The 16,645-nt window shown below is 40.6% G+C and overlaps 1 long non-coding RNA gene across 1 annotated transcript; it reads right to left on the bottom strand.

Moving 5' to 3' along the window:
- Positions 1 to 2,790: 2,790 nt before the first annotated feature.
- On the bottom strand, positions 2,791 to 16,624 carry LOC308482153. Its single transcript, XR_013989092.1, has 5 exons — positions 16,587 to 16,624; positions 6,202 to 6,268; positions 4,887 to 4,967; positions 4,390 to 4,466; positions 2,791 to 3,332 (listed from the first exon to the last, which is right to left on the bottom strand). It is a non-coding gene; the product is annotated as an uncharacterized lncRNA (long non-coding RNA).
- Positions 16,625 to 16,645: the final 21 nt, after the last annotated feature.

The raw sequence follows: 16,645 nt of genomic DNA, 5'->3' as shown, positions 1-16,645 counted from the left end.
TACTGCAATTGACACAAGATAATATCACCAAGGCAACTACTGTATCTGTAGTTGCAAACAATAAACCTCCTTAAAAATGGCAAAAGTAGTTTCTTTCCCAAATAGGTTTTATCTTAAACAATAGCAAACACAGTTCACTTGTAATATATCAGTGGTTCAGTGCTCACTTCTTCTCTTTACAAAATAGATTTTTTTATTGAGCAATTGCAAATGCAATCACTGAGCTGTCAAAATCTGTTGTAACAGAATTGCACTCATCTATTTATTCTTGTAGATATACCCCTGCTTTAAACCATTTCCATACTCTTCTCTTGTATGTCATTTACTACAAAGGTGTGTGTTAATTATGCATTTTCAACGTATTTTTAATTTTAATTTTCCTTATTCTACTTGTTAATTCAGTGCAATTCTGTTGCAATAGATTCTGACAGCTCAATGACTAAGCTCTTTAGCGACGAAACGCCGGATTACCAGAACGACTTCCAAGCTGGTATATCACAAGTGGACTCTTTATTACTGTGTTTGCAATTGTTCAAGATAAAATCTATTTTGGAAAGAGAAGAAATGAGCACTGAACCACTGACATATGACAAGTGAACTCTTTATTTACTGTGTTTGCTATTGTTTAAGATAAAACTGATTTGGGAAAGAAACTACTTTTGCCATTTTTATGGACATTTATTGTTTGTTTACAAATATTTGCCTTGGTGATATAAACCTAAAAGAGGGCAAGTACTTAAAACATTCCCTGCACTAGGCTGCCATGTCATGTGGCCCAGGTATATGGGCTTAGGATCCAGCCTAAGTGTCCCATACTCTTGTCCTGCCCAGGCCTGACTCTCATAATACCTCTTTGCGGGCTCTTACACCAGTACCAACTCAGCCAGCTTTGGCTCAGCTCAATGAGGAAATTATGCTGGTTGTCAGGCTTCAGCGAATCAGCTTCCTCCCCCTGTGGCAGTAGATAAGAAGATCAAACGAATGGAACATCTTACCAGTTAGAAGCTTTAATAATCACAGTGAGAGAACAAAGAACACATCTTCTAGAAATGGTGGTGCTCCCAGTTAAGGGTCACCCCATCCTTCCATCCCTATTAATCCACATCACTCCTATGTCTTGTAATCTGAGTTTGTACGCTTTGTGCTTTCTGTTCTGAGACTTTCTGAGCTCTGCTTGACCTTGGGGAGAGTGGAGACAGTGAATCTGTTAACCCCCCCTCTCTCAGTGTTTCTTCTCCTAGCTCTTCCCCATCCAGCATTTCCCAGCTTCTGCCTTCTGAACTATGCCCCTCTGCAAACCACTGTTCCAAATCTATACTGTCCTCCTGCTCCTGGGAAGATTCAGGATCGGGTGAGGGGGTGGCTCCCACCATTCTTCCTTAGTGCAGCCCTCCTCAGCACGGTCCCTGACATTGGTGGATTTTCCCCCAAGGTAAGATTGGGGACTTAGCACCAGCTGAGCCCAAGGACTGGCCACCTGAACTAGAGAACCACTGCATTGGAGGTTGCTCATTCCAGCCTATTTTTCCCATAGGGTTGCCCCCAACATGTGCTGAAAATCCTTGATCTGTCAGACACTGACGTTTCTCCTAAGTCAGAATACAAAGCTTGAAATTGAAACTTCATTTTCAGGCCAGATGTCTAAGGAATGTTTAAGAGTTTTGATACCAGCAAATTACGTAGGGGTCTCCGGTGTCTTCAAATGTTTGACTTCAAGTGAAATGAGAAAAATTCACTGTACTTTAGGCAACTTCCAGTATTTGTGGATACCTCCTTGTGAATAAATACAGAGTTAGGTTTATAAGCAGAACTCATTTCATTTCCCTTGGAATTTCTCAGCTCCTTCACCAGTACCCCAAACTCACTTTCTTTTTTCTTCTTTCTTTTGAAATCTTTAAAAAAAAAATAAAAAATTATTGGTTTTACAGTTTAGTTTTCCATTTACAAAAAAAACAGCAACAACAAAAATCCACAACAATCCAAAAGTATAGAATTATTCTCCAGCTTCCATCCTCCCTTTCGTGGGATCCACTAATAATCATTTCCACCACATATCATATTATCTTCCATATATCCATAAATCTCTATTTTCTCCTTTGGTTCCTTTCACATTGTGAGCGTTATTTCAATCCTGCTAATGTTTTTAACAGTTTACAATGTTCTGTCAAAATATATTACAATTTTTTCCCAGTCTTTGTTGAAGTTTTTGTCATCCTGATTCCTGATTTTTCCAGTCATTTTGGTCATCTCAGCATAGTCCATCAATTTTACTATCTACTCTTCTGTTGTAGGTATTGTGTCATCATTCCATCTTGGGCTAAGAGCAACCTGGCCGCCACCGTTGTGTACATAAATTGTCTTTTGTACTCCCTTCGTATCTCAGCACCTATAATTCCTAATAAAAAGGCTTCTGGTTTCTTTACAAATGTTATTTTGAACATTTTTTTAAGCTCATTACATATCATCTCCCAATATGTTTTATTGCCTTACAAGTCCACTACATATGAGAAAAGGTGCCCTCTTTTTCTTTCTATTTCCCACATATATTTGAACTGGTCTTATACATTTTAGCTAATTTACTAATTTAATTTGATTTTACATATGTAAATTACAATTAGTTACAGTACTAAATACATAACCATAAAATGATATTTCTCTGAATTTCAAGACTTTTCCCCATACCCACCATCAGTCCTATTGTCAACATTTCCAACTGCATATTATTTCATAGTCTATGTTTTGTATCTGTCCATAATATTTGGTACATGACAAGTGAGACTAAAACCCTGCTAATGTTCTCATCTGCTTACAGTGGTCTCCTAAATAAATTAATTAAACGTTCCCCATTCTTTCTTGAATTTATTGTCTTCTTTGTCTCTGAGTTTCCCAGTCATTTTTGCTATTTCAGATAGACTAAGAGCTTAGTTTGCCATTCCCGTCTGGCAGGGACTCTTTCTTCATCTCTGGGCTAGTAGCATCCATGCTGCTGTTGTCACATACATAAAGAGTCTTTACCAAACTCACCTTCCTTTAGGTGGAAATTTGGTGGCCCATTATTTGGTCACAGTAATCAGCAGCAGTGTGTGTGTGTAGATGTGAGCAAAGAAAAGGAACAGAGTTTCTTTTGTGCTTTTGTGAACCACAAGAGAAGAGCTTGGGATTACCCATGGGCTGGACAACTGTGGCCTTAATCCTTTTCCTTGCTTATTTTCAAATATATCAAGTAACTTTTTCAAATCGCAGCAGAAAGCAATCCTTACCCTTCGAGGCTCGAGCTGACGCAGTCCAAGGACATAAAAGGCACAGATGTTCAGTGTCCACAGATTGCATTTCTTTTAAGGAGAGTAAAAGTTATAAGGTCTTACATTCCCCCCTAGGGAATTTCTTTTTGATTGCTATGAACCTGTGACTCAGTCCAGTAATGACAATGTATCACAGCTTAGTTCCATCTGTGACCATCTGTTTGTTGAATTTTTATAAAAGCTGAAACTCTTTAGGGAAGCCACTTCTCAATCTATATATTTTACACTGCATCTGAATGCATATTAATTGACCCAGGGAAAGAGCACATCCGGTATATTTAATTGCTTAGTGCTATTCTGTAGACAATGGAACCATTCTTAATTATATACCATTGAGCATTGCTGTAATTTCATATCCCATCCTATCTTGACTGCTTACCCCAACATTAAATCCCAATGATATTTCGAAACGAGTAATAGGCTTTACACGGGCAGTTGATTTTAATTAAGTTCAAGAAATTTGGGGGGGGTGTTGCAGGGTACAGTGGTACCTTGGTTTTCAAACTTAATCCGTTCCGGAAGTCAGTTCCAAAACCAAAGTGTTCCAAAACCAAGGCGCAGTTTCCCATAGAAAGTAATGCAAAATGGATTAATCTGTTCCTGACTTTTTAAAAAACAAACATCCTAAAACAGCAATTTAACATGAATTTTACTATCTAATGAGACCATTGATCCATAAAATGAAAGCAATAATCAATGTACTGTACTATAAAATAAATAAGACAGTATTTTAGATGATAAAAATTAAAATTTATTTATTTTTTCTTACCTGCACTGATGATAGTCATTGTTTGGATGGGGGGCTTTTATCCATTTCCACAGTCAAACAATCAATTCATCAGTAGCTGAACTGGGTTCCACACAGTCACAAAAACACATTAACCGAAAAAGCCTCAGAAACAAAACCACAAAATAAATAGCAAAAACAAAAGCACCAAACTAATCCATTCCGGAAGTCTGTTTGACATCTGAAATGTTTGAAAACCAAGAAACTACTTCTGATTGGTGCAGGTGCCCCAGAAACAATAGCTGACAGCCACATCAGACATACAGTTTCTGAAAATCATTCGAAAATCGGAACACTTACTTCCAGGTTTTCGGTGTTTGCGAACCAAGGCATTTGAGAACCAAGGCACCACTGTATTTAGGATTGTTAACCTCCATCTGTAAAAAGAATAAAATAAATAAAGAGTTTCATATCAGAAATGCAAGCAAATCCCCACGAATGCATGGCATATTGAAGTGGTAACTGGAAGTACAATTTTCATTTTGCTGATTTACAGGTATTTAGTTGCAGATCAAATTGAGTCCGGGATACATTTGACAACGAACCAAGACTTAAGATGGTAATAGTTTTGGTCACAATCCTAAATCACTTTAAGATCTTTTCTTCATCTTCTTTTCCCCCAAATGGGAGAGATGTAACAATAATATGAAGTCTGTGTTTGAAATCAGTGGGACCTCAACAGTATAATTCTCTATAAATCTAAGCAAATGTAATCCCCATAGGCTTCAATGGGCCTTACTCCCAAGGAATTGTGCAGAGTATTGCAGCCTAAATGACTTAATTTGCCTGAATCTTACCCTTTTATTATGGAATCACACCAGTTCTCTGAGCGTTGCAGTATGAGGATTGCTTCAATTGAATCAGACGAACTAATAAAACTGTAGTATAAAAGTGCTTAGAAAAGAATAAAAACATAAAATCTGGCAATTGAAACATACAAAAAAGGGTCTGATCTTATGGGTCAGGAAAACCTGGGCAAAAAGATATTTCTTTACAAAATGTGTGTTGCCTCTTTGTGTGGGCTGAATAATACGGCAGATTGGGGTGATTCAAAGGTCTTTTACTTCTTCCTGAGTCAAAGTGTGATGTCAATAACATCCCCTACACATATCAAGTCGAATGAGGACTCACACAAAGTATTAACTTGCTCTGTTTTGCCTATATCTTTAGAAATCTCTAAGTCCACGAGCTATGTTACCCAAGGATGACCTTTTTTAAAGTCAAATGCTTCATTTAAGTATTTTTCAAGATTTTACATTGCTCTGACATATTTTTTTTTTTTTTTAATGTTGGAGGACACAGGATCTGTGCTCTAAATGTTTTGGTCATGAGCACTGGAAAGGAAAGGCTAGTATGTTATATAAAGTTATCAAAAATGTACAAGCAAGAATGCACATCACTTGACCACCTCTTAATTATTTTCAGATAAGGAAGAGCAAGAAGCAACCCCCCCACTCCCAACTCCTATAAGAGATTATGAAAGAAAATGAAGGGTTCCCCCCCCCTTCTTCCACAAGATGCCCCTTGACCAATCTTTCTGCAATTTGTCAGACTTAATCCACTCTAGGGGGACTCCCAGGTCTGTGAAATTCATTTATTTTGGCCCACAGGGGAAAAGAATTATAGTATTTTTAAACAGGGAACCAGGCAGAAGGCCTTCTCAGTAGTGGCACCCTCCCTGTGGAATGCCCTCCCAACAGAACAACTATCTGACTTTTAGAAGACATCTGAAGGCAGCCCTGTTTATGGAACTTTTTAATGTTTGATATTTTATCATGTTTTACTATTCAGAAACCCAGCCAGGTGGGTATTATTATTATTATTATTATTATTATTATTATTATATTCCCCATTATAGTGAATGGAGAAACACAGAGCTTCATTTTAAAAGAGTGCCTCAGAACCCACAACACATATTGCAATCGAAACAGAAAGAGCACAGAGTTACTCAGAAAGAGTAAATTCCATTTCTATGGCATTTACTTCCAGATATTATTAGGGGTGCAGCTTAATTTGTATGCACGTTTATGATGGACTGCAGCTGAAGTTTGTTTGCCTGTTTTGCAGTTTTCTATTTATTATTACTATTATCTTTTAAATTTGTATACCAACCTTCCTCTGCAGAGCTGTGTGGTTCACAATTCTATCCAGACTCTCCCCTCAGGAGCCTTCCAGGTGGCTTACAAAGGTTATTAAAAAAAGAAAGAAAAAAGAAAATAATAATTCTGAAACTAGTACAAACCAGTAAAATCTTAAAAGGGCAACATAGGCTAAAGGGGAGAGAGAGCTAGTAAGATCTGTTTGATGTTAATAAAAACTCAGAATAGGGTGGAATTTGCATGCAGGTGGAATTGGCCAAGAGGGAGCAAGACAGATTGGCTTCAGGAGAAAATCCCACTGCTGTATTTCTGAAGTTCCAACATATAATGTAAACTATAGAAACTGTTTGCGCCCACGTTCTAATGAGTGTCATTTGCATGTGCGTTCACAGAAGTTCATTTAGGTTAACTGAGATTCTGCACAATTTCCTTCTTAAATACGCCTTTATTATTTCATTACAACAACTTCCATCTGAGTGTCTCACAAGAGCATTTAATTTGGATTTAATGCGGTGGGTACTGTTTATTAATTAAACACCAAATGATTATTAAAACATACTTATTGAGATTTAACAGCTTTGTCAAAAGATGTGGCTGGCTGCAGACATAATTAGCTAGGAAATAATGAACATGTTATTATGCCGGTATATTTTATATATTAAAAAGCGCAACAGTGTTCACTTGTGAAAATGAAATACACAGACACTTTCCAACATTATCTATTAGCAAAGAAATTAGATACACAATATTTGAAACCTCAAAATTATATGTACATCTTCATGCAAGAGGCAAGGAAATTTGGGCAAATTCTAAGTCGTAGCTGTTATGTCTTTGCAGTAACAATGATTATTTGCAAATAGGCTTATTAACCCAAGATTTAACCCTGCAAATGCAACCTGTAGAAAACAAGGATCCACTATCCAAAATATCATCCAGCTGTTGATCTATACTATGATATCACATTGGCCCATGTCCTCCTGACATCTCACTGTTTTCCCCAGTATCTCCCTGCTTTACATCAGTTTCTGCTGGAGATTGGGGGTGGGAATTTGGTTTTCATTTTAATCAATACATGAGTCAAAACACAGCTGTCCTTCCAAATTCACATTTCCCAATGCAGTCCTCCAACTGAAAAAGCATACAAAGCAACACAAAGAAGGAAACTGTGTACAGCCATGCACATACAAGTGGAAATTAAAATTCAGAGATGTATTATATTAGGGAGAATTGCTTGCAAAAATGTGTAAGCAAAATTACATACAAAACGAGGTACATTGTGAGAAACGCACTTTAGGGTGTGCTTGAATATTTCCCTTGACTTTTTTATTTTTACAAACTGATGTGGAAATCAGGTAAACAGAACTTAAGAACGGGAAAAAAGAGGAAAGGAGAGAAGCCAAAATTGACAGATTCATCCATCCTATTGTCTACCACTGGCAGGAAGTGGAAAAATACATTGCCAGAAGGCAAGTTTTGCTATACATTACAGAACAGGAGGAGGAAGAGAGGAATGATGCCATTTTTAGTGGTATCTCCTTGCTTTTTGTAGCATCAAGTTCCACCCTGGATTTTCCATTTTCTGCTTAGTGATGTACTACGCAGGTAGCATTGATCTGTTCACAGCATTTGATTATACATCACCAGAAAGCGGAGAAAAAGCTCTCCATTCTGCTACTATATATATATATATTTAAAAAATTGCTGCTTTGTGCTTCAAAGAATTGCGATCTGAAATAAAAAAACCAGAATCCATGTCTCTACAGATAGCCTACCATTCATTCTGGCTATCACCTTGTGGCAGAGTGGCAAATACATAAACCAAAAACAGCAATGTGAAATGGGAGTCCATTAGGTAATAAGTAAAGCACTGAAATGACTGTGTACTGTAAATGATGAGTATATCTTTTCATTGGTCCATGAACATAAAAATGTGACTGGCAATAAAGGCTGTGATTTCAACCAGTAGTGGCAAGGTTTTGAGGTTTATGAAGAGAAGTTTAAATGTTAAATTTCAAGTGCAGCTTATACTTACTGAATGTGATAAACCCTAACTTTTCACATATGGAGTTATCAATGTAAACGAACCAGAGACATAACACAGGAGGAAATTTTATTTATATTAAAAATGGAAAGGGCACATTTGCCAATAACTTAAAATGAGTTTTACACAACTGATCTATGAATTTCAACCAGGAAGGGGGAGACATTTGATCCAGTTTGCATTTCAAGGCAAGCCTACCTAATTCACTATTTCTGAAAGAATATGCAAATGGAAACAGCCATTCTTTGACATTCACATTTCTCTGAATTTTGCAATACATTTGTCCAGTGTACATTATATATATATATATAGACAGTGGTGCCCCGCAAGACGAATGCCTCGCAAGACGAAAAACTCGCTAGACGAAAGGGTTTTCCATTTTTTGAGTCGTTCCGCAAGACGAATTTCCCTATGGGCTTGCTTTGCAAGACGAAATGTCTTGCGAGTTTGTTTCCTTTTTCTTAAAGCCGCTAAGCCGTTAATAGCTGCTAAGCCGCTAATAGCCGCTAAGCCGCTAAGCCACTAATAGCCATGCTTCACAAGACGAAAAAAACCGCAAGACGAAGAGACTCGCGGAATGGATTAATTTCGTCTTGCGAGGCACCACTATATATATATATATATATATATATATATATATATATATATACACATATATATCAGCGAAAATAATGTACCTAGATGCATTATGTCAGCAGAACATGCTTTGCAAAAAAGTGCTATATAGTCATACTTTGGTTCTCAAATGTAATCCATTTCGGAAGTCCACTGGACTTCTGAAAATCAAGGCATGGCTTCCAATTGGCTGCAGGAGCTTCCTGCACTCAATTAGAAGCACAGAAGCCGCGTCGGACATTTGGCTTCTAAAAATAGCTCGCAAACCAGAACACTTACTTCCAGGTTTGCAGCCTTCGGGAGCCAAAACGTTTGAGATCCCAGCAGTTCAAAACCAAGATATTGGACAAAGTTGCATACAAAACTGCATATTGGGCGAAATTCTAACTAAAATGCTGCTGAATTTTCAGGATCCCCTTTATCTTCTTCTTTGTAAATTAACGTGGAGAACTAAATATATATGCACAATTGAGCATAGAAAAAATCTAAGAGATCACCAAGACATGGGATAGAGTTCATCCCTCCTTTAGTAATTTTCCCAGTGTAAGTAAATGGTTCAAATTCATTCCTTTCGAGGAAATACCACACTGACCTTGGTTACAAAAGTGGTAAAAGACCTTCTGATTCTATCTGCTCATGCTCTTTGGGCAGCAAACATATTCTCCAATTCTCCTATGTCTTTGGGCAGCAAACATATTCTCCAACACAACAGCTAACTGCCTGCCTATCTGCCCCAATTCAAAAACATTTGCAAATCTTCCACATCCCCCCCAATCACACTTGAGAAGGTTTGTGTGCTTGATCTGACTTTAGCAAAATTATTCAGATTTGATTAAGACCAACTACAGGCAGAATCGACACATTTGCATTTTCTTCACCCTGGTCAAAATGTAGATATGAGTTTTGTGAGGGGTGGGGTTAGCTGACTTTGTGGTCACAAAGCATTCTGGTATTTGTTTTCAGCAGCAATCTGTCAATTAATTAGATAATCTCTCCAAATAAGGAGATTAACTGAATTATCAATACGACTCTGCGGGTCAAAGCCAACAATAGCATGAAAAGGATTAAATGAAAGCTTATTTAATGTGTGCCCTGCATACTAATCAGGAACAGTAATTAAGAGGTGGTTGTTTAAAGGGATGCTGCAGTCCGTGGCATTTTGCTCTCTTCCTTTTCCCCTGTACGTTAGCGAAAACATTCACTTTTGCTGAAAAAAAAGAATGTTCAAAGAAATGATTGCACATAATGAATGGATGAAGGACAAGACACCTATGTACATATCACTAACTGGATAGCAAATCACAAGGACAAAATGGTCTTGGAGTCATAGCCCTGTAGCCATAATTGGAATCCCTCCAATCTGCTGTTTTGGAGGAGGAGCTGCATTTATTTCTCTGCTGGTTTTCCTTCCCCACCCAGTGGAAAAACAAAGTGGAATTCCAGCTTGCTGTAACCCAATATGTTCCTATGTATGTTCAGACAGGTTTGAGTTTCCCAGCGTCTGTTTTTCATATGCAGGGGCAAGTTCAAATCAGTCATGAACATTACTTTATGTTCAGCCTAATAGTCAGGGACTGGGCAGAGGAGGAATGGTAGAGACCGACTCCCCAGCCTGACCCTTCCAGAGAACAGGAAGACAGTATAGATTGACAACAGTGGTTTGCGTGGCGATTCCCGCCCCCCCCCCCCAGGTAGATAGAAATGAAGACACAGGACACCAGAATTTAAGGTTAATGGGTGAAAAATGGCCACAACTTTATTGATTACAGGTAAGAGTGGTATTGGCTTTAGGCATTGGTCCTATCAGACTATCCGGCATAAAACCGAAGGGGTTAACACCAACAGGGGGAGCCCCTGAGATGCACATCCCTAGGCGCTCCCCGAGGGGTCACCACTCGGAAGCACACTTTAGGCCCTAGCCTCCATAGGTTTCGGACGAGGCAACGCCCCCCGGAATCCTTTATCGGACCACCCCTCAATATTTGGGGGAGGTGGTGGCACTCCTCCCCCCCCAACTCATCAGCATAATAATACCCTTACCAATGCCTAACTGCCAAAACCAAAGATGTTGTGACATTTTGCTACGAGGTAGGCAAAAAAACCAAATGGCTTTAAAAACAATGCCAATTAGCCAAGTGGAAAAACTCCTACCAGGCCCCTTGCAGCGACCAACCGAGGTCCATAGCAAAGTCAGAGGGAAAACCTAGAGGGTGGGTGGGTGGGAAACTGCAGCTGAATCGAAGAAGAAAAGGGGCGTTTTCGGGCCGCACTGTCCTTAAATGACCCTAGCCCCACCCCTGCAGCCAGCCCACGGTATTGGCTGGCCCAGGGTATGATGCGGCCTGAGGATTCCCCTGATCGCTCGGGGCTGCAGCCAGCCCCGCATGGATGATGGTGGGCGTGAGCCCACAACCCCCCCTCCTGATGTCAGGAGTGGCTTAGCGGGAGGTCACAGCTCAGAGGCAGATGAGGGGGAAAGCTGGGAAATAATGGGAGTGGAGCAGGAAGAAGAAGAAGCACCCGGGGAGAGATAGCTAGCAGACTCAGTGTCCTGGAGTGCCTTCCATCAGCTTCGGCTGGTGACCCAGCTACTCCCCTATCTGGACAGGGATAGCCTAACTACTGTTATCAATGCTCTGGTAACTCCAGGGTTAGATTACTGCAATGCGTTATACGTAGGGCTGCCTCTGAAGACGGCTCGGAAACTTCAGTTGGTGCAGAATTCAGCAGCCAGGTTGCTCACCAGAGCAAGATGGTTTGAGCATATTACACTGATCCTGGTCCAACTGCACTGGCTACCAGTTAGTTTTTGGGCCCAATTCAAAGTGCTGCTTTTGACCTATAAAGCCTTAAATGGTTCAGGACCAGAATACCTCAAGGACCGCCTCTTTCCATATGAACCTACTGAGACCCGAAGATCATCTTCTGAGGCCCTTCTTTGTGTGCCTCCTCCTCAAGAGGTCCAGACAACACCCAGGGAAGTTCGCCTGGCGCCTTCATTATACACCTTTAGGCGCCAGGCAAAAACGTTCCTTTTAAACCAGGTTTTTGGTTGAGCTGATTGACATCCAACACCCTTTTTGAATGTGGCTTTGGGGGAGGGGGTTATTGGGTTACTGCTTTTGTTTTTATTTTATACGTTGTGGTCTTGTTGTGAACCTCCCTGAGACCTCCAGGTATAGGGTGGTGTATAAGTTGAATAATAAAAAATAATAATTAGAAAGCATTTAAGACCCCCCCCCCCCAGAACCTTGCGGGTATTGAAAGTAGGAGAGCAGAAAGCTCAGAGGCAGAAGGCACAGATCAGTCACCGTAGGGATGATGTGATGGCCTGGGATTCAGACTCGGAGGCTGAACCTGAGGAATCCCAGCCTGCACAGGAGTCCCCGCCTCCAGAACCAGCTGAGCCGGGGCTGGGGCTTGAGCCTGAAGGGTCCTCACCTGTGCTGGATCCTCAGGTGCAGGCACCAGCTGAGTCTGCTCTGGCCCCTGAGGGGATGGAGGACCCATTGCTTGCAGGTGCTCCACTCTCAGCCCCATCAGGAGAAGAAGAGGTTGCCTCTGGGTCCGGTAATCCTCCAGCCTCTCCTGAGCTGCAGAGGCTCAGGGCAGAGAGGCGGAGGGAACTAAGTTCTTGCAGGAGGAGTGCTCGCCTCCAGGCCAGGAGAGGCGAGTCACCTGTGGACTGGGGCCGCCTGATGCCTCGGCGCAGATAAAAGCCACCCAGCCCAGTCCCAGGTAGCAGGAGCAACATTGTTGGTAGCCTGTTCCTGCCTGCACCTTGTCCTGCTCTTCTGCCAGAGTTCCTGACCTCACCTGACTCCCTGCCTTGGACCCTGCTTCAGCTTTGATGGACAGCCTCCATGCCGAACCCTCGACCTCGGACTGGACTCGTACCTAGCCGCACGGTTAGCCCTCGGGACCAGCACAGATGATGAATAATAGAAGAGACAAAGAGCATGGGATTCCACTCAGAGCAACACCATTATTCCAGGAGGCTGCATTTCTAAGCCTCTCCGTGTGAATATTGAATAAAACGCATTGGTAAGAATTTCCTTGTCTTATCCATTCTTGGCAACCTGCTTGGGGGGGTGGGGCTGGATTCTCTGAAGCCTGACACTAATATAATTCACACAGTTGTTGAGAGGACGGTGATAACTCAGCCTGAACATTTAGAACATAGGAAGTCTGACCATTGATCCACCCAGTTCAGTATTATCCACACAGGGGTTCAGGCAGGAGTCTCTCCCAGCCCTGCTTAGAGATGCCTGGGGGCTAGATCTGGACCTTTTGCATAAAAAGCAGTTGCTCTATCACTGAGCTTAGCATTTCTGTACTTTGGGCTATGGAGGCGAGGACCTAAATGCATCATCAAACTATTATTTCTCTTAATAAGGAATTTCCAGTAGAAGAGGAGCTGCAAGATGGTGAATCAAAACAGGCTGTTGACCCAGAATATCACAAGTATAATATTTTAAAGCTTGTGGGGGTTTTTGTTTTTTTTTAGGGGTGCAGGTTCACGCCTAAAAAGAACTGCTCTGGGATGAATTGAAGACTATTCATGTATTCCTATGTGTGCTGATTTAGAAGTAAGCCCCATTGAATTAAATACAGCTCACTCCCAATAAAGCGTGTACAGGATTGATGCCTAAGGGTTCTAGCCACCTAGGTTTTACTCAGGGCAAATGATGACGATGATGATTAGAAATTATATACCACCCTATACCCAGAAGTCTCAGAGCGGTTTTGTCAGGCTTTGGGGAATCAGATCCCTGCCCCGGTGGCAGTAAATAAGCAGATCAAATGAAAAGAGAGTTCTTACCAGATAAGTGATTTAATAATCAGAGCAAGAAACAAAGGAATGCGTAGCTGTATGTTGGGTAATCTGAGCTTGTTGCTGTTGTGCTTTCTGTTCTAACGCTTTCTGAGCCCTTCTAGTCTTAGGCTAAGGGGGGAGGGGGTCAGGAATGCTGACCAAGGACACTGAATCTGCCAGCTATCTTTCTCCTGGTCCTTCCTCTTATTGCTGTTCCTCACCCTGTATTTTCCAGCTTCTGCCCTCTAGACTATACCCCTCTGCAAACCACTGTTCTAAATCAATACTGTCCTTCTGCTGTTAGGAAGGTTCAGAAAAAGGGAGGTGGCAGCTCCCACCATTCCTCCTCAGTCCAGCCCCTGACAGGTTCAGAGGGGGGGGGGAATCAAAATATAAAACCACAAAATATATAATCAAAATCCATTTAAATTACTGGATGTAAGTTACCGTATTTTTCGCACTATAAGACGCACCAGACCACAAGACGCACCTAGTTTTTGAAGGAGGAAAACAAGAAAAAAAATATTCTGAATCTCAGAAGCCAGAACAGCAAGAGAGATCGCTGTGCAGTGAAAGCAGCAATCCCTCTTGCTGTTCTGGCTTCTGGGATAGCTGCGCAGCCTGCATTCGCTCCATAAGACGCACACACATTTCCCCATACTTTTTAGGAGGGGAAAAAGTGAGTCTTATAGAGCAAAAAATACGGTAGTTATGTTCATTAATTTTATTGTATCTACTCTGAGCAGGACTAGCATTGGATGCAAACCTAAATTGCAAAAAAAAAAAGAAAAAATCAACATAGTTAAGGACACTTGTTCAGAATTCAAACATATCGGTGCCTCTAAAAAATGATCACCAATATTTTGAAATATGGGTGGAGTCAGCCTGGATCTACAGTTCTCACGCAAGTAGAGCACGGGTGTGTTTTTCAAGAAGATACAGGATACAGATGGACTGCAGCTAACATGTGTACTAGGCTTCAAACACTAGTGGTGGGAACATGTTGAAGACGGAGGAAATAGTAATTATAATTATCATTTATATTGGCCGCCTGATGCTAAAGCTTTAAAATCAAGCAAAAGCAGGTCCACATAAACAATGCAACTGTTAAAAGAATAAATCAAATTACAACCTGACAAACATCCCCTGCGCACACACACACACACACACACACACCAAAAGCAAGCATTAAAAGTACAGCTTTGCTGAACAGTAAAATAAACTATGTGAATCCACTGATCTTTGAAAATTTCTGACTCAAGGTCACTCCTACAGCACCACCTACTGGTCTTTGTAACAGATTCCAAGCTGGGAGAAGGAATATTAAATGCTGATATTAAATGCTAAACTTTGCAACAATCAGATATATTCTTTTTTATATAAATAATAATAATAATCAGGGAAATGTAACTCAACACGTTGGTGGTCCTGTGGAAAATATACTGGTGGCCGAAATCTTTGTAAAATTACACTGTCTAATTTTTATTAAGTTTTACTATTTTACGTTTTAGAATATTCATTTGAACAACCTTAAAATATCAATGACTTCCCTTCTTGACCTTCCATGGTTCATTTTGCATATCATAAATCCCTGAATATTTTATATAAACTAAACCATTCAGTATTCCATTTTTACATCCATCATAACTTATTTACACTGTTGGATTTATCTTAATGCTGCCAACGTTTTCAAATGCACACAATTTTCTCCCATATATTCATTAAACATTTTCCAGTCTTCTTTAAACATATACATAAATAACCTTTTTCGACACCTGGGAATTTCAGTCTGAATTATCTCCAACAAAAAGGACTCTCTCTTTTTTTTAAGTACCTTTAAACATTTTTTTCCCCAATTCATTATAAATTATTTCCCAATACTCTTTTACCCTTTTACAAATCCACCACATATGAAAGAACATACCCTCAGCCTCATTGCATCTCCAGCACTTAACTGATTGAGTCTTATACGTCTTAGCAAGTCCATTCAGAGTTAAATACCCTCTGTAAATCATTTTCAGGTATTTCTCTTTCAAGGAATAACATGCTGTGAACTTCAAATCTATATTATGTCCTGTATCTATTGCCCATTGTGTGAAATGACACTTTTAAACTTGTTCCTAAAACTTGAACTGTGGGAATAGGGGCCGGAGAAAAAGCTGCCGAAGTATGTGGATGACACCAAGTTATTCAGGTTCAAAATGATCTCTCCAGACTTGTGGGGTGAGCGATAAATAGCAAACATGGTTTGATGCAAGTGTAAAGAGATGTGTGCAGGGAAAACAGTCCTGATTTCACATATAAAAAGGTAAAGGACCCCTGGACGTTTAAGTCCAGTCAAAGGCGACTATGGGGTTGCAGCACTCATCTTGCTTTCAGGCTGAGGGAGCTGGTGTTTATTCACAGACAACTTTCCGGGTTATGTGGCTAGCATGACTAAATCGCTTCTGGCACAACAGGACACAATGATGGTAACCAGAGTGCACAGAAATGCCATTTACCTTCCTGCCACAGTGGTACCTATTTATTGCAATGGCGTGCTTTCGAACTGCTAGGTTGGCAGAAGCTAGGACAGAGCAACGGGAGCTCGCTCTGTCACAGGGATTCGAACCACCGACCTTCCAGTCGGCAAGCCCATGAGGCTCAGTGGTTTAGACCACAGCACCACCTGTGTACCCATATATCCACGTCATATATCATAGTATATATGATTTAACATATATAATAAACGCAGCCTTGGGGTGCTGGTGGAGTGCTCAATTAAAATGTTGACATGCACTAACAATTCAGCATCAATACAAACAGCAGGTGAAACGAAAATTTTCACAGGATCAACTGGTTGTTTTGAAAGGGGAATTGGGATTCCAGGTATACAGAACTCTCCTTCAGGCTCTGGATATGAGGGAGATTTTAAAAATGAACTTACTGGACTGTTGGGCTGAGCATTAGAGAGGTTTATTCGCTGCTGTAGTTGGTTGGCATGGA

Source organism: Podarcis pityusensis (assembly GCF_964106645.2).
Source record: "Podarcis pityusensis genome assembly, chromosome: 7".
Classification (NCBI taxonomy): domain Eukaryota; kingdom Metazoa; phylum Chordata; class Lepidosauria; order Squamata; family Lacertidae; genus Podarcis; species Podarcis pityusensis.
This window is presented reverse-complemented; position numbering and strand designations above follow the sequence as displayed.